Source organism: Vespa velutina, chromosome 4 (genome assembly GCF_912470025.1).
Source record: "Vespa velutina chromosome 4, iVesVel2.1, whole genome shotgun sequence".
NCBI lineage: Eukaryota > Metazoa > Arthropoda > Insecta > Hymenoptera > Vespidae > Vespa > Vespa velutina.
Window position 1 is genome coordinate 8731416 of NC_062191.1, and position 22500 is coordinate 8753915.

General features: G+C 29.6%; 1 protein-coding gene across 11 annotated transcripts in view; it reads right to left on the reverse strand.

The window, feature by feature from the left end:
* The window catches only part of LOC124948437 (acetylcholine receptor subunit alpha-like), a 94382-nt gene that overhangs the window by 29152 nt on the left and 42730 nt on the right, over positions 1-22500 (reverse strand). Inside the window, exon 1 of one of the 11 annotated variants that reach the window (XM_047492052.1) lies at positions 20423-20563. The exons of the other annotated variants lie outside the window; for them this stretch is intronic. The gene's annotated coding sequence lies outside the window, so the exon portion shown is untranslated. Of the gene's footprint in view, positions 1-20422; positions 20564-22500 lie in introns of those variants that run through there. 11 annotated transcript variants of the gene reach the window in all.

Below are 22500 nucleotides of genomic sequence, written 5' to 3' on the forward strand. Positions count from 1 at the left end.
TTTTCTTTATAAACGAACATATAAAATATGAAAAGATGTTTCGATATATTTAGTAGAAAAAAAAGGAAATTATATATAATCATCGCTATATATATATATATATACACATATATATGATAGAAAAACTATGACAGAAAATATATAATAGAAAGTGATAAGAAAAAAAATTTTTTTTTTTTCTTATCGAAACGAACGAATTAATCGATAAACTTTTGATATTTATAGTTGAAGGAACTGTATGATCATAGTAAATGCGATTCGATCATACTTGAGAATGCCGAGGAAATTGAAATAATGGAGAAGTATAGCGTGTAAGACGAACTATGTATGACGACACTACGTGTCTCTTTATGCGTATGTTAGGTACGACTAACGGTGCATCATGTATATATCTATGTAAGTATGTATGCGTATATTTACACCGTATGTCGCTTTTGTTAGATGAAAGAAGAAGAATGCTATTCTCTAACGTGAGGTAATACTTCGATCGTTATTAAAGACGAGTATCTCTTCTTCGACATAACAAACGAGATCTCGTTATATTGAAAAGATGTCTTCGATTATGCATTGCTATTGTAATCAAAGTGATAAATCTAATTTAAAATCGAGCAGATTTTTCTATCAGAATAATATTTATATAATGATTAATTTATCATTCTAAAATTTCTATTGTTCATTTAGTTTTTTTATTTTTTCTTCATTATTATTCTTTGAAATTAACGTGATAATTTGCGATGTTTTTCAATAGATAATATATTACGTAAAAATCGTTTTCCTTCTAATTGTAAATGCTGATATAATATCAATTCTAATAAGTACGATGATAAATATATCAATAAAACATAAGAGATGTCCAATTTCAAATTTATAACTTCATGAACGAAGAAGAATATTTTTATATGATAATATTTATAATTTGCTTGATCAATGCATTATTTGTTATCATATTTCTACGACTATGTACATTATAATAAACTTCATTTTATATAGTCATTTATGATAACTTTTTTTTATTATTAAATCGATCCTTCTGTAAATTTTATATCGTTAAACGCACGTAATCTCTAAACATATTTTTTTGTAATATAATTTAAATTTAATAATACCATTACTAATATATTTAATTGTAATTATAAACATCAGTAATTATAAAACTGATTAAATTGTAAATCCAAAATCAAATTATAATTTATCACTGAATCTATTTACGTTATAACAATATGTATACAATACATTTTTCTAAATATACAATATAACCAATTTTCAAAATCATTGATTTATTATATAATATCGACTTGAGATTAGGAAGTTGACGCAAATTAAAGTAGTATCGAAGTCATGAAAATAATTATACGTGATTTTAACGTTCGTAGGAAATCTTTGCAGTAAGCTATAGCGGTAAAAGAAAAAGAAAGAGAAAGAGAGAAAGAGAGAGAGAGAGAGAGAGAGAGAGAGAGAAAAGAGAAAGACTCGTATCGTTCTGAAAATGATCCCATGAAATAAGTGAGAATAACTTGAAGCGTACTACTTCACAGAAATGCTACAGAGTTAGTTGAAAACTTCATCCCGTACACGCGAAACATGAATCTTCTACGGGATATAGCTCAGTATCTCTCTCTCTTCTTTCTCTTTTCTTTTTCTTTTCTCTCTCTCTTTCTCTTCTTTCTCTTTTCTTTCTCTCCTTTCTCTCTCTTCTCTCTCTTGTTCTCTCGTTGGTCCAAACGATCCGCTTTGCAATGCGTTTCTCTTCCTCTTACTCGAATTATCCGATATTTTTCACTCTTCAATAAACGTTTTTGAGATCGAAGTCCGTTCAAACTGTATCACCTTCGAGAATTTTATTCATTAAAATAACGATCCTCTCTTTACCTTCCATCCGAATGCTCTTTTTTTATCAAATAAAATAATACTTATTGTACGTGTGTACATATGTACGTACGTGAGTGCGTAGATGTATGTATGTATGTTTGGTAAAAAAGATAAAGAGAAAAAACGAATGGTTCTAATGGTAATCCAAAGTAAAATCTCATCGAAAGATCCTTTCAATAAGTTAACGTTTCTTTTTTCTACATTGAATTGAATTAAATTGAAAATTATACCTGAAATCGTTCGTTTTTCTTGTCTCGTAATCGTTCAGTACCATAGAAATTTTTTCCCCCCAAAAATTCTAACTCGTTTTATATACAATTTTATCGTTTAAGTACGAATTAGAAGTTTCCTTTTTACAGATCACATTGATAATTAATGTCTAATACTTAGGTATTATTGTGTTATTATAATTTATTATTAAAACTTTCTCTTTCTCTTTTTTTATAACTACATTTTATTATTCTAATTATATATTCTATAACTATATCGATAACTATACATATATATATATATATATATTCTTTATAATTATATCTAATACTTCTATCATTCTCAATATATTAAAGATTCATTGACATACATTACATACATCGTTTGAAAAGAGTTACATCGTAATACCTTTCACATATTTCGTTGGACTTGGCCTTAAGTACTTTAGGATTAATATCGATCTTTATATTTCTTCCATTCTATTGAACTATTCTATCATCTTGTTGTTAATGATAGTGAAATTTTCATTATTTATTTGATGAGACTATTCGGATCAAAAATTTTTAACAATTCATTAATGAAACTCTCATTGTCGTTTCCTTTGTCTTTATCACTGCGGTATGATTCTCAAATAAGGCAAATGGATCAAAATAAAAAAAGAGAAAGAGAGAGACAAAGAGAGAGAAAGAGAGAAAGAGAGAAAGAGAGAGAGAGAGAGAGAGAGAGAGAAAGAGAAAGAGAGAAATGAAGAAGAATGGAATTAGAATAATAAACGAGAAGTAATTCTTCTTCGAGAGTTAAGATAGGACTATACACCGACCTCGACGTTCCCAAGAGTATCGCGCAGAAGCAAGAAGTTCATTACCTTTTTACCATGCTCCTTTTATTCGACTTAAAGCGTAAAAGTAACGAACAATTCTGTCTGTCTCTCTCTCTCTCTCTCTCTCTTACTTTCTCTTTTTCTCTCATTATCTTTCTCTCTCTCTCTCTCTCTCTTTTTCTTTCTCTTCTTCTCTCATTATTTCTCTCTTTCATTCTCTCTCTCTCTCTCTCTCTCTCTCTCTCTTTTACTCTGTCTCTCTCTTTCTCTGCGACATCTGCTAGGAGTATTTTACTTTTTAGCAAGTTCTGTGAACTGCTTGTTTCATATATTTAGAGATTATATGTCTTCGTTACTTCAACTGCCTTTCACTATCTTCTCCTACGATTGTTAATTTAATTGTTTACAATTTGTCTATCTTGATCTTTCTTAAAATTATTACGTCTTTTTCTTAAATTTTTCTTTCTTTTTTGTTCTATTATCTTATACTTTTTCCAAGTAATAATTTCAATTCTTCACGTCGTATTTTGTATTTATTATATCTTTTGATCGAAGTTCTTAATTTTATAATTAATTTATTAGAAATTACATCAGCAATTAACATAATTGTAATGATATATCAGATATTTTTATATTAGATATCTTTTAAAAGATCGATATCTTTACCATTTTATTTTCCTTTTTGTTATGATTTATTATCCATTGTGAAGTTTCTGTTAATCGTAAGGATTAAAGTACCATGGCGTAAGAAGACATGGACGAATATTGGACGAACTTGGAGATAAAAAAAGATGAGATGAAATTTCGATAATTCGAATAGATTTTCATGTGCTCATCTTATCGACGAATATTAAGAGGTACCTTTAACCAATAAAGATTGATTTTCTTTTTCTAATTAATATGAAGATGAATATTAAGTTTTTTAATTAAAAAGCTGGAATTCGATGATCAATTATTATTTGGTTTTTATTTAAACCAATGTTTTATCAATACGAATTTATATATTAACACAATCATGTAATAATACCGACGAAAATAATGGAAGTTCAATAAATTTTTAATTAAAACATGAATTAAAACATAGTTTTTAACTTCAACGATGTAAGTTTATTAAATGCATTTAATAAATGAAAATTTAATATATGCATATAAGTACGCTATCACGTAAATGCTTTCACTGCGATTTATTAATTTTCTGATCGATCGGGTTTTATATATTAAGACAAGAACAAACCTAATCCACCATTTCTATTTAAACTTCTATCCTCGACTGAAAATATTTTCCATAAATATTTTAATAAATGGAATAATTTCGATGTCAAATAGCAAAACGATGAGTTTTAAAGATAATATTTCAAAAGACTTCATCATGAATTCTATCCATTTCGCGAAGTCAAGAAAACTTTGGTGTAACAATATTGGTAAACTTATTTTCTCGGGTTATTACAAACGTGAGTTTTTCGATCTCGCAATCCAAGTTCTTTTTCGAAAGAATCTTTTATTTTTCAAACCTGACTCTTTTACCGAACGATCTGATTTTTCGAAGTGCAAAAAAAAAAAAAAATAAAGAAAAAGAAAAAGAAGAAAAAAGCAGAAAGAGAAAATAATATTTCGAAGAAGATAAAAATTGACTTGGTAGGTCGCAAGAAAGAAAATGAAACAAAACATAGAATGAAAGAGAGATAGAGAGAGAGAGAAAGAGAAAGAGAGAAAGAAAGAGAGAGAGAGAGAGAGAGAGAAAGAGACAAAGATAATAAGAAAGCCGAAGGCAAAAGGATGGTTGCTTTTGACACACTTGGTTCTAACAACTTAATTACAACACAAGGAACTTCGATAGCGATCGATAAAACATACATTCGCTCCCTTATCGATATAAAATTCAATCGGAAAAAAGCGTCTTCCTTATTCGTTCATCTGTCTCTATCGCACGTATAAGAATACGATCTCTCTCTCTCTCTCTCTCTCTCTCTCTCTCCTTTCTATCTCCGTGAATAAGTCGATTAAAAAGGAAAAAGGAAAAAAAAAAAAACGAAAAAAAGAAGGTTGCTAAGTGAAAACGTTCTTCCTTCATTTCTTTCGCAATTTTATTATTTATTATCAACGATCTAATTATATTATATCATTGCACCTAAAGTAAGTTGAAAACAAAGAATAATGCAAATAAATAATAAGATGGCAAAGAATTGTTCGTTTTACTAATCATGTTTGCTTTTGACGTTTATCCAAAAGACATTGATTTCTTCATTGATTGAGTGAGTGAGTAAGTGAGAGAGAGAGAGAGAAAGAGAGAGAGAGAAATCGTATAGAGACAGACGAACGAATAAGGAAGATGCTTTTTTCCGATTGCATTTTATATCGAGAGAAAAGGAAAGAGAAATGCTGGATTTTCAGTATTAAATTAAAGACCTAGTGTTTAAACATCATTTAATCGGCTGTTCTTTGATATCATTAAATATTGAATATCTGCCTTTATATGCTTACCTCTCTCTTTCTTTCTTTCTCTCTCTCTCTCTCTCTCTCTTTTAACTCTAATAATTAAACGATGGATGATACTTGAACGAAAAAATAAATGTTAAAACTTAAAAAAAGGAAATAGAATGTGTCTCTCTCGTTCCGACTTAATAAACGTCGTTATTATCGGTTTTTGTACGTCAAAACTTTCCAAGGTGACTTAGAATATAAAAGTTTCCATTTTGAGATACTTTTATAGATGATACCAACCAACTGTGCAACTTCTTCGCATATGGTATCGTATTTATTTGTTCGGATGCGTTACGCTAAGAGCGTTCATTATCGATTCAATAGATACAGATATTTATAATTGATTTCTATTGGTGAAATGGTATTAAAGGAACTATAGTATACCTTAACAAACAATAGTATTCTTTATAAGTGAAGTGACATGCTCGTAAATTACTCAGTATTGTCTGATAAGGAAAATATAGTCTCCTTTTTTCTATTATATTTTATCGTCAAGCATTATCATTAAAGAAGGAAAACATTTCTGTACTTTTACTTTTCTTTTTTTCTTTTTTTCCAACGTAATATATGGACTTCGCATTGTTTCAGATCATACGTTTTACGATTTGATTGACAGTAAGATCAACATTTTTCCATTGGCCGGGCTCTACCATCGATCGTTAGGAAAAGTGAAAAAATGTGCTTAAAATATCATTAGTATTTCGATGATTTCGAATAGATCAAGAAACGTTAGAATTAATGAAATAAAATTTGTTCCGCAGCCAGATTTCTGGACCGTAAAAAAAGCATCACGCCGATTATAAACACAAAACAAAGAATATAAATCACAAATCACTTAATTAATGCATTTTTAGTGTAATCACTTTTACAGTTTCTCTCTCTCTCTCTCTCTCTCTCTCTCTCTCTCTCTCTGTTGCTCTCGCTCCGTACTTCACGTTTATTTTCCGCTGACCTTTCTTTCTTTCATTCATTAAAAGCCTTGTTCATTGTTTTATGACTAATGTCCCCGCAATTGAAATAGACTACATTTTTCGTCGGATCGTAAAAAGCTATTATACAAAATTTCAATTGAATTGACAAAATAATAGGAGTTTTTGAGAAATTGCAAATATATGAATAAAGACATTTGTATTAATAATAATATTGTAATATAATATTTTGTACTAATAAACTTTTGTATTAATAATAATGGCGTAACACTAAACAAATAATAATAATATCTATGGAATGAATAATACAACGATATTATAAATTTTCAGAAAATTATAATTGTGCTAAACATTGTACTAGATTACAATAACTCCAATTATTGAATCTATTTTAGAATTATTAAACAATATATAATATTGTAAAAAATATCATACCTGTATTAAAAATAATTAATATATATATCACTTTAATTATAGAGATGTAAGTATATATAAGAGAGAAAGAGAGAGAAAGAAAATTACCAAATGTATACTAAAAATAAATATAATATATAAATATATAAAAATATGAAAAAAGTACATATAAATAAACGATTAATGACATATATACATAGATAAAAAAATTTACAAATTACATTTGATTTTATACTTTTTACATACGTTTTAAATAATCATATACATAACATAAAATATTTTAAGTATTATGGTTTTGATAAAACCTTTTCCTATCTATATAAAAATGAACCAATTAAATTAAGAAATCTCTATTAATTCGAGAATTCAAAAAACGACGAGACATATATTTCCTCAGCTATCGTAGCTCGTTATTGTTACTTTTATTCTCGAAAATAATTTGAAAGATACTCTTAATTAACAAGATTGGTAGAGTTTAAAAAGTTTTCTCGAGTTGCATGACATCCACTTCGATCCTGCGTATATCGAAAGAAGTAAAAGTTAAACTAAACTAAAATAGAACAATACAACTCCTCTCTTTCTCTCTCTCTTTCTCTTGCACGCTCAGAGAGAACAGGGGTGTAGCGATCGAGGAGAAAGGGATGCAAAAGGAGGGTTACTCGTTAAGCTTCGAATAAGCTCCGCGTACAGCTCTGCCTTAAGGGCTTGATGACGTAAACAACGATAAACCTGTCCTGTATAAATGGCTGCATAAGCCGTACCCCACGACAAATAGCTCTGGGATAATATATTAAATTTTTTCTTAGTTTACCAGTTACGTCTTCTTTCTTTTACTTCTTTCCTCTTCCTTCTTTTTTCTCATTCTTCTTTCTTCTTATTCCATTTCCCTTATTTTTCTCCTTTTGTTCTTTAACTTCTTCCTCTTCTTCTTCTTCTTTTGAACATAGAGTTCATTAAGGACAATGATCGTCAAACGTGTTTAAAAACAATAACAATAAATAGCAATAACAAAGATTCTTCTGAATTGTCAGATTTTTATCTTTTCAATAATTATAAAGAAAGAAATAATATTCTTATATAATTCTTAGAAAGAAAAATCCTTTTAATGTTGAAGTTGCTCTTTGCAGCTTCAATGTTGACGTTGCTCTTTGTTGCTCTTTGTTGAAGAATGACGAGGACACAATACGTTTTGATTATATACAGATATTACATCTCCTTTTCTTTCTCTTTCTCTCTTTGTTTTTCTTTCTTTTTTTGTTTGTCTAACTTTCTTGATATTTTACTTTTTAAAATCGTCGTAAAATCGATTAAAACTCATTCGTATTTATATCATATTTTGAAATTTTTAATTGCTATTACTTATAGTTGAAATGTGATTCATTATTGCTTGATGAATAAAAAATCAAAGAGGAATTTTTTACAAAGAGATCAATCATATCGCAATTTTTTCACAGCTTCGCCGTGTTCGAAAAAAGAAAAAGAAAGGGAAGATATCGTAATTTATACGATTTAATTGAAATTAATTTATTTAGATTAAATTTCGTTTTAATCGTTGGCATTCCTTTATTCGGTTGCATATTGTAATCTACGTGATTAGCATAATTTACATACGAATATGCAAGCAATACAAATACATTGAGAAGCTGTCCGTAAAGTATTCTATATTATGTTCAAAATTAAAGCCAAAAATTAAGGTATTTCCGTAAACTCGTTACGCATATGTATGTAGAGATATGTATATCAGAGAACGTGTATATAAATGCTATTGTTTTAATAAACAAATGGGAAAATATTTTCTTTAAGCGAAAGGTAGAAACAAACGAAAAAGCGATTCTGATTTCATCGAGAATCCAGTATGCCACGATTATTCTTTTCATCGTTCATCAATTTTACACGGTTTTACGGTTCCTCGATTTCCAAGTATTTGAATAGTAATTGTTCGCAACCTCAACGCAAAGCACTCTCACTCTCTCTCTCTTTCTCTCTCTTTCTCTTTTTCTTTTTCTCTCTCTTTCTTTTTTTCTCACTCACACAATCAGAATTTTTCAACTTGTCCAGTTTGTCTGAAACAAGCGCGTGGTTGTGTTATCGATTAGTACAAGTTCAACCGCGTGTACTGTAATGTCCTTACAAGTTTATATTCGTTCCGCACGATAAAAAGAAAGGAAAAGAGAAAGAAAAAAGAAAGAAAAGAGAAAAAGAAAGAAGAAAAAGAAAATCTTTAGGATTCTTCAAAATGCTTATAAAACAAAAGAAATTATATATATATATATATATATATATATATATATATATATATATATAATATTATTTAAAATAAATTATATATATATAATATTTAAAATAAATTATATATATATAATATTTAAAATAAATTATATATATATATATATATATATATATATATATATACACAAAGATATATTTCTTTTCGATATTATTCGAAATTGATAGAAACGATTTTGAAAGATATCAACTTCTCATCCCTTTAAATATAATATTTTGCGCGCGCGTAGGCATAAAAATTTACTCGTCATGTTATTACCAAGCTTGGCGAATTCGTCGATTGTAAGTCCGATGATTTATTGCCTGGTCTATAAAAAAGCTTCTTCATCTATCAGTGTCCCGACTTACAAAAAGGCAATCGACCGCATTTTGTCAATAGCCACTGTACCCCCGGATGATGGTCGAAGATGAACGAAAGTAGTTTTATTTGACACACAATACGCGTGTCGCATCGAACTAACATATTTTTTAATATTTACAGATAATAATAGATATCAATAGAAAGACAAGAGATGTATAAATTGTTTCGATATATTTTCATAATTATTGGCTCATCGTTGAAATTTAATTTTTTCTACAAATTATTATTATTAACAGTATTATATTATTTAAAAAAAAAAGAAGATATTTATATGTTTTAATATAATGGTTGACACGTAATTTTTTAAATAAAAACTTCTTATACTTACATTATCTATATAATGGATCATAACTAACCATTATTACTTCATTGTGATTTTAATCACAGTTTAACGATACGATTAACTAAGTTTTGGTACGTCGAATAAATAAATTTAACAAGTATATCCTCTTACACGGCAAATACACGAAACGTCTGACACTTCTCCACGGAGATCAGTGGAGAAATCCAATTAATTTTTGATCAACTACGATGGATGCTCTACACCTATATACAGGATATCCTACCTAACTTAACCATCTTAAATATCTCCGTTGCATGTAATGGTACGAACAAATTTTTAGAATAAGAAATCATTTCATTTATAAAACAATAACATTTTCATTTATATAAGAAATCTTTTTTTACCATCATTTTGTCTAAAAATTTCAAGATCATTGATGTTTTCTTTTAAAATAGAGATTGATCATATTTTTTATTTTACAAGTTAGAACAATTTAATAAAGAGAAAAATAAAACCATATAAATCTATTAAAAAACGAAAGTTTCATTTTGTAATCTTAAAAATAAGTCTTTGTTCATGATAAAATTGATATTTCTTTGAATCGAGCAATTTTTCTTCTTTTCTTTTTGGAATTTATTATATCATATTATCAAAAGCCATGGGGATCTTTTAAACTATTCAATTTAGATAGGATACTCCATATATAAATATAATATAATGTAATATATATATATGTATTATATGTATATTATATGTATATATATATTTCATCGTGTAACGTACAAAACTGGTAGAGAATCTCTCATGTTTCTTCGTGTACGTTTGAATAGTACATACATACTTATGTATGTATAAATGAAGGACGAGAACAGCCGTGTTCTTCCTTTATCTTGTAAAACGTCCAACCACCATGAAATCGTTAGAAGGGAAATGCGTAAAATTTATGATTCATAGAATTCTCGATTTTCACGTGTCTCGCATGTTGAGAGATCGATATATAAATTTTCAAGACGACGAACGAACGAACGAACGAACGAAGAAAGTAGAAAAAGGAAGTAAGTACGGATATCTAAGCTTATCCTTCCATCTCCCTTTCCCTCTCTCTCTCTCTCTCTCGTTCTATCTATCTATCCATCTATATATCTTTCTTCTTTCTTTTTTTCTTTCTTTTTTTCTTAAGAGAAGCTACGAAAAGTTCTCTCAGGGGGTCGAAAAAACTAAGATGGTAGAATGCAGTAAGATACGAACAATCGGTCCCAGAGTGACGGATATTTAATTTTCCATGAGCTGTACCATCCGGCAAAGGATTGATTTCCCTTCGTATTACAGGTCCTCGTTCTATAGTCTAACCTTCCTCCAATCGGCCGAATATCGACTGACACCGCTGGATGGTGAGATTTCTACAAAAGAGAACCATTTTCATCTCTTTCTCTCTTTCATTCTCCCCCTTACTCTCTCTCTCCTCTCTCTCCCTCTCTCTCTCTCTTACTCTGTCTCTTTCTATCTTCCACTCCCACTCCCATTTGCCGTCTGATATTCAATTATTCTCGAATAAAAGGGACTCGACCATACATATATCTTTTTCTCTACCCTCACTTTTCTATTTTTATTGATTTATTTCATCTTTTTAAATTTTACAACTAATATATTTTAACTTATTTACTTAAAAATTTATATTTAACTTGTATTTCATTTCTGATCTCATTTCGTATGTATTCCTCGATTTATGGAAATTCTTTTTTTCTTTTTTTCTTTTTTTCTTTTCTCTCCCTCTCTCTTTCTCTCTCTCCCTCCCTCTCTCTCTCTTTCTCTCTCACTTTCTTTCTCTAGATGAATAAAGTTTTTCTTATTATCTGAAACTATAATAGAATATTATATAAAATTATATCTCTATTTGTAGTTTAATTAAAGTTGTTTATTGTATTATTTATGATTTTTATTCACGATAATTTTAATATCTTACTAGAAGTAAACGAATCTATCATTCAATCATTGTTCTCTCTCTTTCACTCTCTTTTTCATTTAACTATTCATTTTATTCTTTTCTTAGAATTATAAAATCTCACGATTTTTTTTTTGCAACGACCCATACACGATATCACAATAGATAGATCTGAACTATTTGGACAATCCGATGCGCGCGAGCCTAATGTACGATAAGATAGAGAATCCCAGAATTACCACCCCTCCCCTCATTTACCAACCCCTCTGAATGCGACCAAGTGGAAGTACTCAGTCACGCAGAAATCAAGCCGACCGTACCGGGAAGGCCGATTGTTGATGAAAGATGCTTCAAAGTAGTTTAGCATTACAATGTATCACGATTATATCTATGTTATGTATACATGCAATCATTTATGATTTCATTAGCAAAATCAGCGAAATCATTTCCGAGCGATAACAGATAAATTATTATCGGTGTTACGAATACCACAAATATAAACGTATCGGAAGCGGTATATTTTGTTAAATCCTCAGCATTCTCGAACTCTCTACACTTTAACAAAATCGATACGATTATTGTTATTGGTATTATTATAATAACCGATACTCGGCTAAATACAAATTATATGTTTAAACTTCTCTCTTCTATTCTCTTGATTAATCGATGATGAACTAAATAAAATCGTATGAAAATATTTTATTTCATATTAAACCGAAATTAATTTGAAATATTCTTTAATACGATTAAAATTTAAGTTTTGATTGTGTAACTTTAAAAAAGTACTTGAAGTAAATGGAGAGAGAAAGAAATACATGACCTTGGTAATCGTTAAATTCACGATCTGAATTTAAACGCATGTTAATTTGTGAAAGAAAAAAAAAAAAAAAACGAAAAGGAGAAAACAAAACCATAATCATTTGATCGTGATATACTCGTTATCTTCAAGCATCGTAACAGTATTATCTTATACTAACTATTTAGAACTTTCCGCGTAATAATATTCCCCGTTAGACGACGTTAGCGATACGACATTATACGATACGATATGATACGATATGAATACGGCTGCGGAGAGGGGGAGGCTTCTCAGTTTAGCTTAAACGCGATTTTCAGGAAGCAATAAATTCCGTAACACGTCGCTTTCTCTACTGTACCTAAGGTTGTCCATATGCCAGTGTCATCCGTATTTCATACGCGCTTGTTGACAATAGATGTGCCGGAAGAAGTTACCAGTCGTTAAATTCGGACAGAATGATGGGAACCCGACGTAAACTTCGTAATGGACTTCCGAAAGGCTCCCTCGTCGGAACGATGGACAGTGTAGCGTCGATTTATCCACCCTTAACCACCCTTCTCTCTCCTTCTCTCTCTCTCTCTCTCTCTCTCTCTCTCTCTCTCTGTCTCTTTCTCATTGTCTCTCTTTCTTTTTATTAGTCTTCCTTTTTCTGTCTATCCTGTCTTCCTTTTCTCACTCAGTCTACCTGTCTATCTGTCTTTTTTTTCTCTCACTCATTCTCTCTTTCTGCCTATTTGTTTCTTTTTTTCTGTTGTTCTGTCTGTCTGTCTCTGTTTCTCTTTCTCTCTCTCTCTCTCTCTCTCTCTCTCTCTCTCTTTCTCTTTCGCTTTCTATATCTCTATTTCTCTTTCTCTTTCCCTCCCTTCTCTTGGGATTTACGATTTCTCGTAAATTGAGTTTCGCTGCCGAATTGTCTCCTCTCTTTTTCTCTCTCATACTAGCTCGATCCGCGACAGAGCTACGAACGAGTATCGTTCTGGAACGGGAATGGAAATGTCGTTGAAAAATACAGGCGATAGCGCGAAAGGTCAGACGCGAATTTTCCGACCTCCGTTTCTCTTCGCCGTCAACCCACCCTCCTCCCACTATTCCTCTCGTCGTCATCGTTTTACCGTACGCTTCGAATTATTTTGTAATTCTATCAACATTGAACGGAAACACTTAATATGTATACATATTTGTATGTATATATATATATATATATATATATATATAAATATACATAAGTATATTTTTCTTTTGAATAGACGGGACATGTTTTCTTTTACGCTTGGATTTATTTCCAATCGAAATTGATAATTAAACATTTTGTGTTTCATTTGATTTAACTTTAACTTTACATTTTATTTAATATCTCTGTTTCTCTTCTGTTCTTTATTCATTTTTCTTTTTTTCTTTTTCTTTTTTAATCTATTTTCTGTTAACTTTTATCTCCCGTAATTACGTAACAAAATAAATCTTTTTATTTGCAAGAGATAAAAGCTAAAATATAAATATAAAAGAATATGTGGATAATTTATTAATGATAATTTTTTTATGTATCCATATACATAAGTATATAAATATACATATGCATATGTTTAATGTAATATATTAATTTTTTATTTTTCATTTATCTTTTATTTATACATTTAAAACGATTCATTATATATAAATAAAGTATTTATGGGAAAATTTTATTAAATGTCAAATAGTCGTGGGTTGAATTATTTTGCGTGTTATAAAAAATTTGAGGGATTAAACGAAGCAACAACGATGATCAAAGCTCGAAAAAAATCTCTTGGTAAAGTATTAGCGTTAGAGTAAACGAATTTTAAGGTGCCGAGGAAGACTCGTAGGGTGTTCGAGTAAAGGACAAGGAAAAAGGTAAGAGAGAAGAGGTTGCTCGCTTCGTAAGTAGGTCGCATCTCACGGCTCGATATCGTCGAATACTCTTTTGTGTTCCCTGTTAAATTGGGTTACGGGGATGCCTCACGGCCGTGAGGGTTCTTTCACTTTTACAGAACCCACGAGGAATTTTAATGTCATACTTTTGATCGATCGAAAATCGACGTCCGATTTTAATGAACGATTTTCACGCTTGTGAGGTTAATGCACTTTTTACGGAAGTCTCATACGTAGGCGGAATGAAGTTTCACGTGAAGATTGACGTTCGTTCAACTTCTTTTTTTTGTTTTTTGTTTTTTTTTTTAACAATCTATAAAATATTTCATTTTATTTCGAGTTAAAACACCGTAGCAACGATTATATTAAAAAGAAAAAAACGAAATAAAAAAGAAAGAAAATTCTATGGTAACGATTTCACCATCTATGACCTAAATTTTGATTTTCCTGTTTAAAAACGACATGATATCAAGCTAATTGTTATTGCGATTGATATTTATATGACTATACTATACTAAGTATAATTTATGTCGGACAAGTGTCGAATGTATGAAATAAGAATGAAAGGAAAAAAAAAAAGAAAAAAAGAAAATATATACATACGTGAATCTACAATTTCAAAGTAATATCATCGAATTTATGTCGTTCGTTTTCCTACCTCGATATGATATCAGATTTATATTATAATTAATGTTAGGAATAATCATACTGTACTAAGTATAATTTATAGTTAACGAACGTCGACAAAAATGAAATAAGACATAAAATATATAAATATATCTACGGCTGTAAATATTATTCATATATGAGTGTGTTATATTATCGAATTTACTTTGATCAATATCCTATTTAAAATAAGGGCAAGAGGGGAAATAAGAAAAAAAAAGAAAAAAGAAAAAAAGAAAAAAGAAAAGAAAAAGAAGAAAAAGAATATATCGATTTATCGTTGGAACGAATGCCGTTGGAAGAATAAAATCGATAATGAATCGATTAAAAAACGTCAATCGAAATTTGATCGTCCTCTCGTACCGCTTGCTCTCGGCATATCGTTCTAATTAAACGATGCAATTTCGAGAGCATTACGCGTTTATATTTATATCCACATTCCTCGCGAGCTTTTCGTTTAAAAAAAAAAAAAACGGAGAGAACGGGATAAGGGAAAAAGGAGTGGTAAAAAAAAAAAAAAAAAAAACATCAATAGGTATCGAAATTAGGGTGTGAATATATCGACGATCGGCTGGCTCCTTATCGTCGTTACGTGCACGGAATCAAATGCAAAAACGACGTTATTATCATCGACGACGATGCCATCATGAAAGGACTACGTCGTTTTAATAAAGATCGCGATCGTAACGAGAAATCTCATGGCGGGCCATGCCGAAATAGCATTGACGTTATTTAATTAAGAAGACTACAATGTACTTGTCCAAGTATCTATATATATATATATATAGTTCTCATTTTTCTTCTTTTCTTTTCTTTCTATCGTTTTTTTCTTCTTCTTCTATTCTTTTTTTTTTCCCTTTCCTATCATTATTTTTCTTTTCTTTTTCTCATTTTCTATATTTGTGCTAAACAATGAATTTCTATGAGTTTTGAAAATTTCAAACACGTCGAAAGTAAAAGGAAAGTATTATAATAAATCAAAGGTAAGATAATAAGTAGTAGTACATTGTATGGATTGAAACATCTTCAATTTCTATCTATCAATATCATCTCTCCATTTTCTCCTTTTTCTTTTTCTTTTTCTTTTCATTTTTTTTCTTTTTTTCGTTCGTTCAAACAGTTATTATTATTTTAAAACGATTCTTATTATATTTACTTTCTACTATTTTATTCGAGAAAAGAATGGAAGAGATAGAAAGAAATTGAATGTCGCGAGAGAAATCTTATCGTATTCGCGTTTCATCCTTCGAATATTATAAGTCGAACTCCTCTTACGCTTTCTCTCTCTCTCTCCCTCTCTCTCTCTCCCTCTCTCTCTCTCCCTCTCTCTCTCTCTCTCTCCCTCTCTCTCTCTCTCTTTCTGTTTCGTTCTCTGTCCCGTACATATACAGACGCGTTATATATCCGGAAAATACATATCCAGATCATATTTCCGGCAGCTCTTTTCTACAGTATAGATATTCACGGTATATGCAAGAATATACGAGCGGTGAGCCAGTGATATCGTACTATGTCGATACTTGAAATTTCACGAATTTAAGAATTTCGTCGTCTTCCCTTCCAATTTTCTTTTTTCTTTTTCTTTTCTTTTTTTTTTTTTTCTTTTCTTTCCATTATTTTTCCTTCCTTCTTTTCGTTCCTTCTTCTTCTTCTTCTTCTTATTGTTTTTTTCTTTTTTCTTTCTTTTTTTATTCTTTTTTCAACAAATATATCGATCGTTGGACATCATCGATCTATCTCGTTTGTTAAAATTTCAAGAAAAAATTCTTCACAATTTTTCGTACACGAAAAGTGCATGGAAAGTTTTTCTCAGACATGAGGTTTCCATGCGGATACAACTTTCGCCATTATTCATCGATACGTTGTTTCATCTCATTCTCCCCTTTTTCTCTTTCGTTCTCTTCTCTTTCTTTCTCGAGAGGATTTCGTTCATATAAAAGAAAAAAAGAAAAAGGAAAAGGAAAAAAAGTTGCACGAGTTCGAATCGAAAATCGATGTACGTACTACAGTACTCTTACAGTAACGTAAGTAATTTCTTAGGATTGTAACACATTTTGTCTTGCTTGTTTAAAGCATCGAAAATATAATAAAATTAATAAATATTTATTATATCGTAATATTTTGTGATAAAAGATTGGTATTTCATCATGAATATTGGATTTTAAATTGATTTAATTAATTACGATCTATGCATCGAATATATGGAAAACATTTTTTAACTATTTATAATTGTTAACATTTTGTCATTTCAAAAAAAGAATCTTAAGATGAATATTGGATGTTAAATTTATCTAATTAAATATGTATCCCAAGTATCGAGCACACGACACAACTCATCAATTTTTACAATATTAACGTATTGTCATTTAAAAATAAAATCAATATATTTTTATTAATATTTGATCTAAGTTTCATTAACTATGATCTAAGCATAGAACATACGTTAAAGCTATAATCTATAAATCTATAATCTTAACATTAAAAACATTTTGCGTATTCAAAAAAGAATCTTATAATGAAAAATAATTATGATCATTATAAATTCATTATTCACCGATACGTTGTTTCATCTCATACTCAATCAAGAGGATTTCGTTCATATAAAAGAAAATTTTTTAAATCTTATTAAATTAATTATAAATGAACTAAGATCTTATGCATCGAAGAAACAATGAAGCTCGTAAATATTTATAATATTATTATTTTGTGATAATAAAAAAAAAAAAAAAAAAAAAATTCGATGTAAAAAAATGAACACAATATTAAATTCATTTAATTAATTAAAATATTTCGAGATTTTCGAAGGGAACGTAGTCTATAATTATTCGTGTTAGAAAATGTTCAAGTACGGCATGAATAATTAAAAAGACATAATCGCACCTTTCTTGCTTACTCGCTCGTAAGAATCGCGTTGTCGGTTCGAGTTGGTCATGAGCACGAGTTCGGTGTGGTAAAATTCTCAGCGTCTTCCCTCGGATGCTGCTCCTTGGAAAGTGAAGCTTCGAACTTTCGACTTGGCGAAGTCGTAATTCAATGTGATGTTCGACCTGAGCGTCGTTATCGGCTTCGAACTCTAAGTCCTTGTTCCTTCCTTTCTCTCTCGCTCTTTTCCTACTTTTATTTCTTTTATATCTTGTCTCCTATTTTTTCCTTTTGGTTTTTCTCATTTTTCATACTAAATAAAATTTCATTTATTATGAAAATACATATAATAATATTTCATAAGAAATATTTTCATAATAAAAATTTTCATAATAAATATTTATTGTTATATTTGATTTCCCCTGAGAACATATGACCTTAACAAATTTGTTCAGATTATGTTTAAATGGGCAAACATATTAATGTTTAAATTATATGGCAAATTTGTTCTTAATAAAGAATAAACGTTAAATATGAAAAAAAAAAAAAAAAAAGAAAAATATTTAGATTTTCACGACTTCATTAATTTTACAAACAATGGTAACTATTGATGACTATAATAATCGTTGCGATTATTGATTTAGTTTAGTTTATTTAAGTTCCATTATGTTGTACGTGAGAAATGCTAAAGTTCATTGGTGCTCGTCCTCGTCATTAAACATACTCCTTGATTTTCGAGTAATCCCTTGTCCGTCGTAGAAAATTGAGTAATTAACGTAACACCATAAGTGCTCTCAATTTACGCGATAACGATGGATAACCTCTTACAACATGCAACTCTGTGACTTCGATTCGTCTCGTGGATCTCTAATGAAATCGCGATAATTATCTTAATTACAAGCGCAATTAGATAGAAACCCGTCTAATATCCAAAGGGAGAAGATGAGATCTCGTACATTGATGAAAAGGGAACGTACTAAACGTTCTGTATGAATGCAACGAGGGAATTAAGTCGCGATTAGATGTACAACATATTTTAATTTATCCGAAAAAAGCACCACCGGAAATGTTTCTCTCATAATTAGACAGACAAATTTATTTCATACAAATGAATTCAATGATCTAAGATTTTTTAATTGTCGTAATATTTAAACAATTGAAATTATAACGATTTTAGGAGTAAAATTAAATCAATAAAATTTATTAATTGACATAAAATCATATATGCAGAAACCGATTTTGAATATCAATTTGACATTTCCTATCTTCAATTTACATGTAACTTCGGAAATAATTCAATTATTACTTAATAATTTTCACATTAATTGGAGACAAAAGTTTATGCTTTGCTTTTTTCTTTATTAATTTATTTATTAAATATTACGCCCAAAGAAAAACGACATTATATTATATCGTCGATATTGTCATTTTGAAGCCCTTTACGTAGGCAACACACGTTACAAGTATGTATAAATACGTTGCGTATCATAAAGGAGCTTAAAATAATCATTGATAATTAATATTTGCCAATAATATTATCGATAAAATGTAAAATATTGTCAATCTAGAAGTTCAATATTTAATATGCCTATAAAAACAAAATTCTATAAATCATTAATTCGTCGTCTCTATTACTTTATGAATTATACATTCGTTAGAATTTTCACGATATCAAGAGAATAGTGAACTCCCTGTGGTCGCATCTAAAAATTGAAGGAAAACCAATGAAATGGAATGAAATAAAAGAGAAAGAGAGAATCGAAATGAAGGATGTTAGAATAATACGAAACTCGATTGTAGAATTGAAGATGCGAGAAGTAAAAAGGAAAAAAGAAGTTTCCCTATACTTTGAGCAGTTGCAACGTTGAGTTCTCGATCGAAATTCATGTGAATGTTCTTATGAAGACGAGAAAGAGAGAAAAAAGAGAAGAAATAGAGAAAGAAAGACAGATAGATAGAGAAAGAGAGTGTCAAACGAGATCTCTCATAGAATTTAACATTCTAAAGAAATTTCACAAACAATTTTGTCGAGGTTATTCAGACATGTTTTAATCCCATGTAAAGTAATTTTTAAACGCGTTGCCGAGCATGTGGAGATTAGATACATTCAAGGACGTTGATAGATCACGCGCGAACACGTATATAAAAAAGGATTCCACTTGGAAGGCTATAACGCTATTTTCGTATTCGTTGATAGCACTACAATGAAAGCACATCGAAAATGATCCCAGATTATAAGACAGATTATTTTTCGCACGACAAAAACATAACGTAATGCTATTGCATTCGTTTTTAGTATTTATTTATTTATTTATTTATTATTTATTTATTTGTTATTTATTTATTTATTCTCAACAAGGAGAATACTTTGATCTCCGAACGAACCAGATTTTTCGAAATTCGATGAAAAATATATATCGATGGACTGGTGACATTTGAAAATATAAAAGAGAATGGAATACAAACGAAATGATGTACACGTGAAAAAAAAAAAAAAAAAATAAAAATGATGACGGATTCTCGATTTAAATATTCCAACATAAAAAAAAGAAAAATCGTCCTCGATGAACGCGTTTGAAAATTTATCGCACACTTCTGTATGATATGTGTGCGTACCGAACACAAAGAGAATCGTTCATTCCTCGTGGATTACTTCATTCCTCGGCCATCGGAAGCACTTGAATTCCAGGACGTCCAACTGTTCAATTGAAAATCCCAATATTCCTCCGTCATCGATAGTGCACAACGTGTTTCGCGAGAGGCCCCGCAACGAGTTGTTCTCGTGACACGACTTTGTCCTGGAATTTGCTGACGATTTTCTACACATATAAACATACATACACACACATACACGTGTACACGCACGCGCACCCACTCATATAAACACATAAGTAAATATAAAAGTAAATTATACAAAAACAAGAAAGATTTTGAATATTTTTGAATTCCTCGCTCTTTTTTCTTCTAAAATATCATTCGTTTCGTGTAAATAAATAAAAATTTTTCAAAACCAATAAACACATACATACACACACACACACATACATATATATATATATACATATATATATATATATATATATATATATATATATATATGTTAAAGGCGTGAATGAAATTTCATATAGGTGAATAACAGAATTAATTACGACACTATCAAATGGGAAAGTTCTCCGCATGACTAAAATTCAGAGAACAACGTCGTTAACTGCACTGTGAACGTCGTCATTGCTGGCGTAGCAGACGTTACATTGAAGGCTCATGATACGCGTTAGGTTGGTAATGCTTAATTGGACGATATTTGCCGAACTCATGTAATCACCTGTTGCTCCTTCGAACCTCTCCTTTCTACTCTTACACGTTCCAATCTAGAGAAGAATGAACTCTCTCGTTACTTAAATTCACTGTTAAATAATTCAGAAACAATACAGAGAAAGAAAAAGTTACTATTAGCAATAAAAAGAAGAGAGAAGAAAATAAAAACACGAGCACCTCTGTGTTATTCAAAGGATACTCAGCTTATTTTAAATATTTTTATACGATCTTTTATGTATTTCATGTTTTTAACAATACCGCCATTTTGAAACCGAAAGTCGAGCCGAACTGTAATTACTTTTGAATCTTTCTTGCAAATAATTTGAATTTTGTTTTAAAAAATTAATTTATTCATTCATTCAAACATATTAATATTTAGATTTTTATATATAAAGATCCAAAAAAGAAATATAACCATAAAAGATAGAAACAAATATATCATTTTATAGGGATAAAAGAGGGTTACACATATAATAATTACAAAAAATACTGAGAGTGTAAAAGATAGAGGAAAGTTGAAAAGCAAAAAGAAGAACATTGTGGATAGATAAAAGGAAGGATGTAGAATATCTTAATGTTTTATTTATTATACAAAGGAACAAGTGGAATTATCTTTTAATTAATGACGAAGCTCTCATGAAAACGAAAGTTCTCGGTTGGAGATTTATAATACGAAAAAAAAAAAAAGATAAGAAAAAAGAAAAAGAAAGAAAGTAAGAAAGAGGGGAGAAAAAAAATAAAAAAGAAAAAAAAAGAAGGATTGAAAGGATGTGCCTTTTCGTAGATTTACGTAGAAAGATATTAAGATCTATGCGTCTCACTTAACGAGGCCTCGGACGAATAACCATCATTGTGTATTCAATTAATTAATCCCCGTGAGCTTACTCGAGATTTACGTTGTTAAAAGTAAGGGTCGACGCTGAGTAACACACCAAACGATAAGTCGATGTGGACGGGTACAAAATAGGATGAAAATATCTTAGCCTTCGAAAAGGAAGGATTTACATACAATACGGCCAAGGCGTTCCACTTTCAACAAAAACAAATTGCATCGAAACCGTAGATATTGTTATGAAAAAATAGCATTGATAATAACAGATTATTTCAATGAACAAAATTTATACAAAATTTTATATCTTCGATAAAGAAGAGTTCGCTTTTTTCTTATATATAAATATAAAATACGTGTGTATATATATATATATATATATATATATATATATATATATATATATATTTATATAAATTTCTATAATCGTAATCTAATAATCACTTGTAACTGTTTGTAATGCGTCAATCATTAAATTCATATGATGGCAAAATTATAAAGTATTAATATTTAATGTAGTATAAATTATAATGCATAATGTAAGATATAA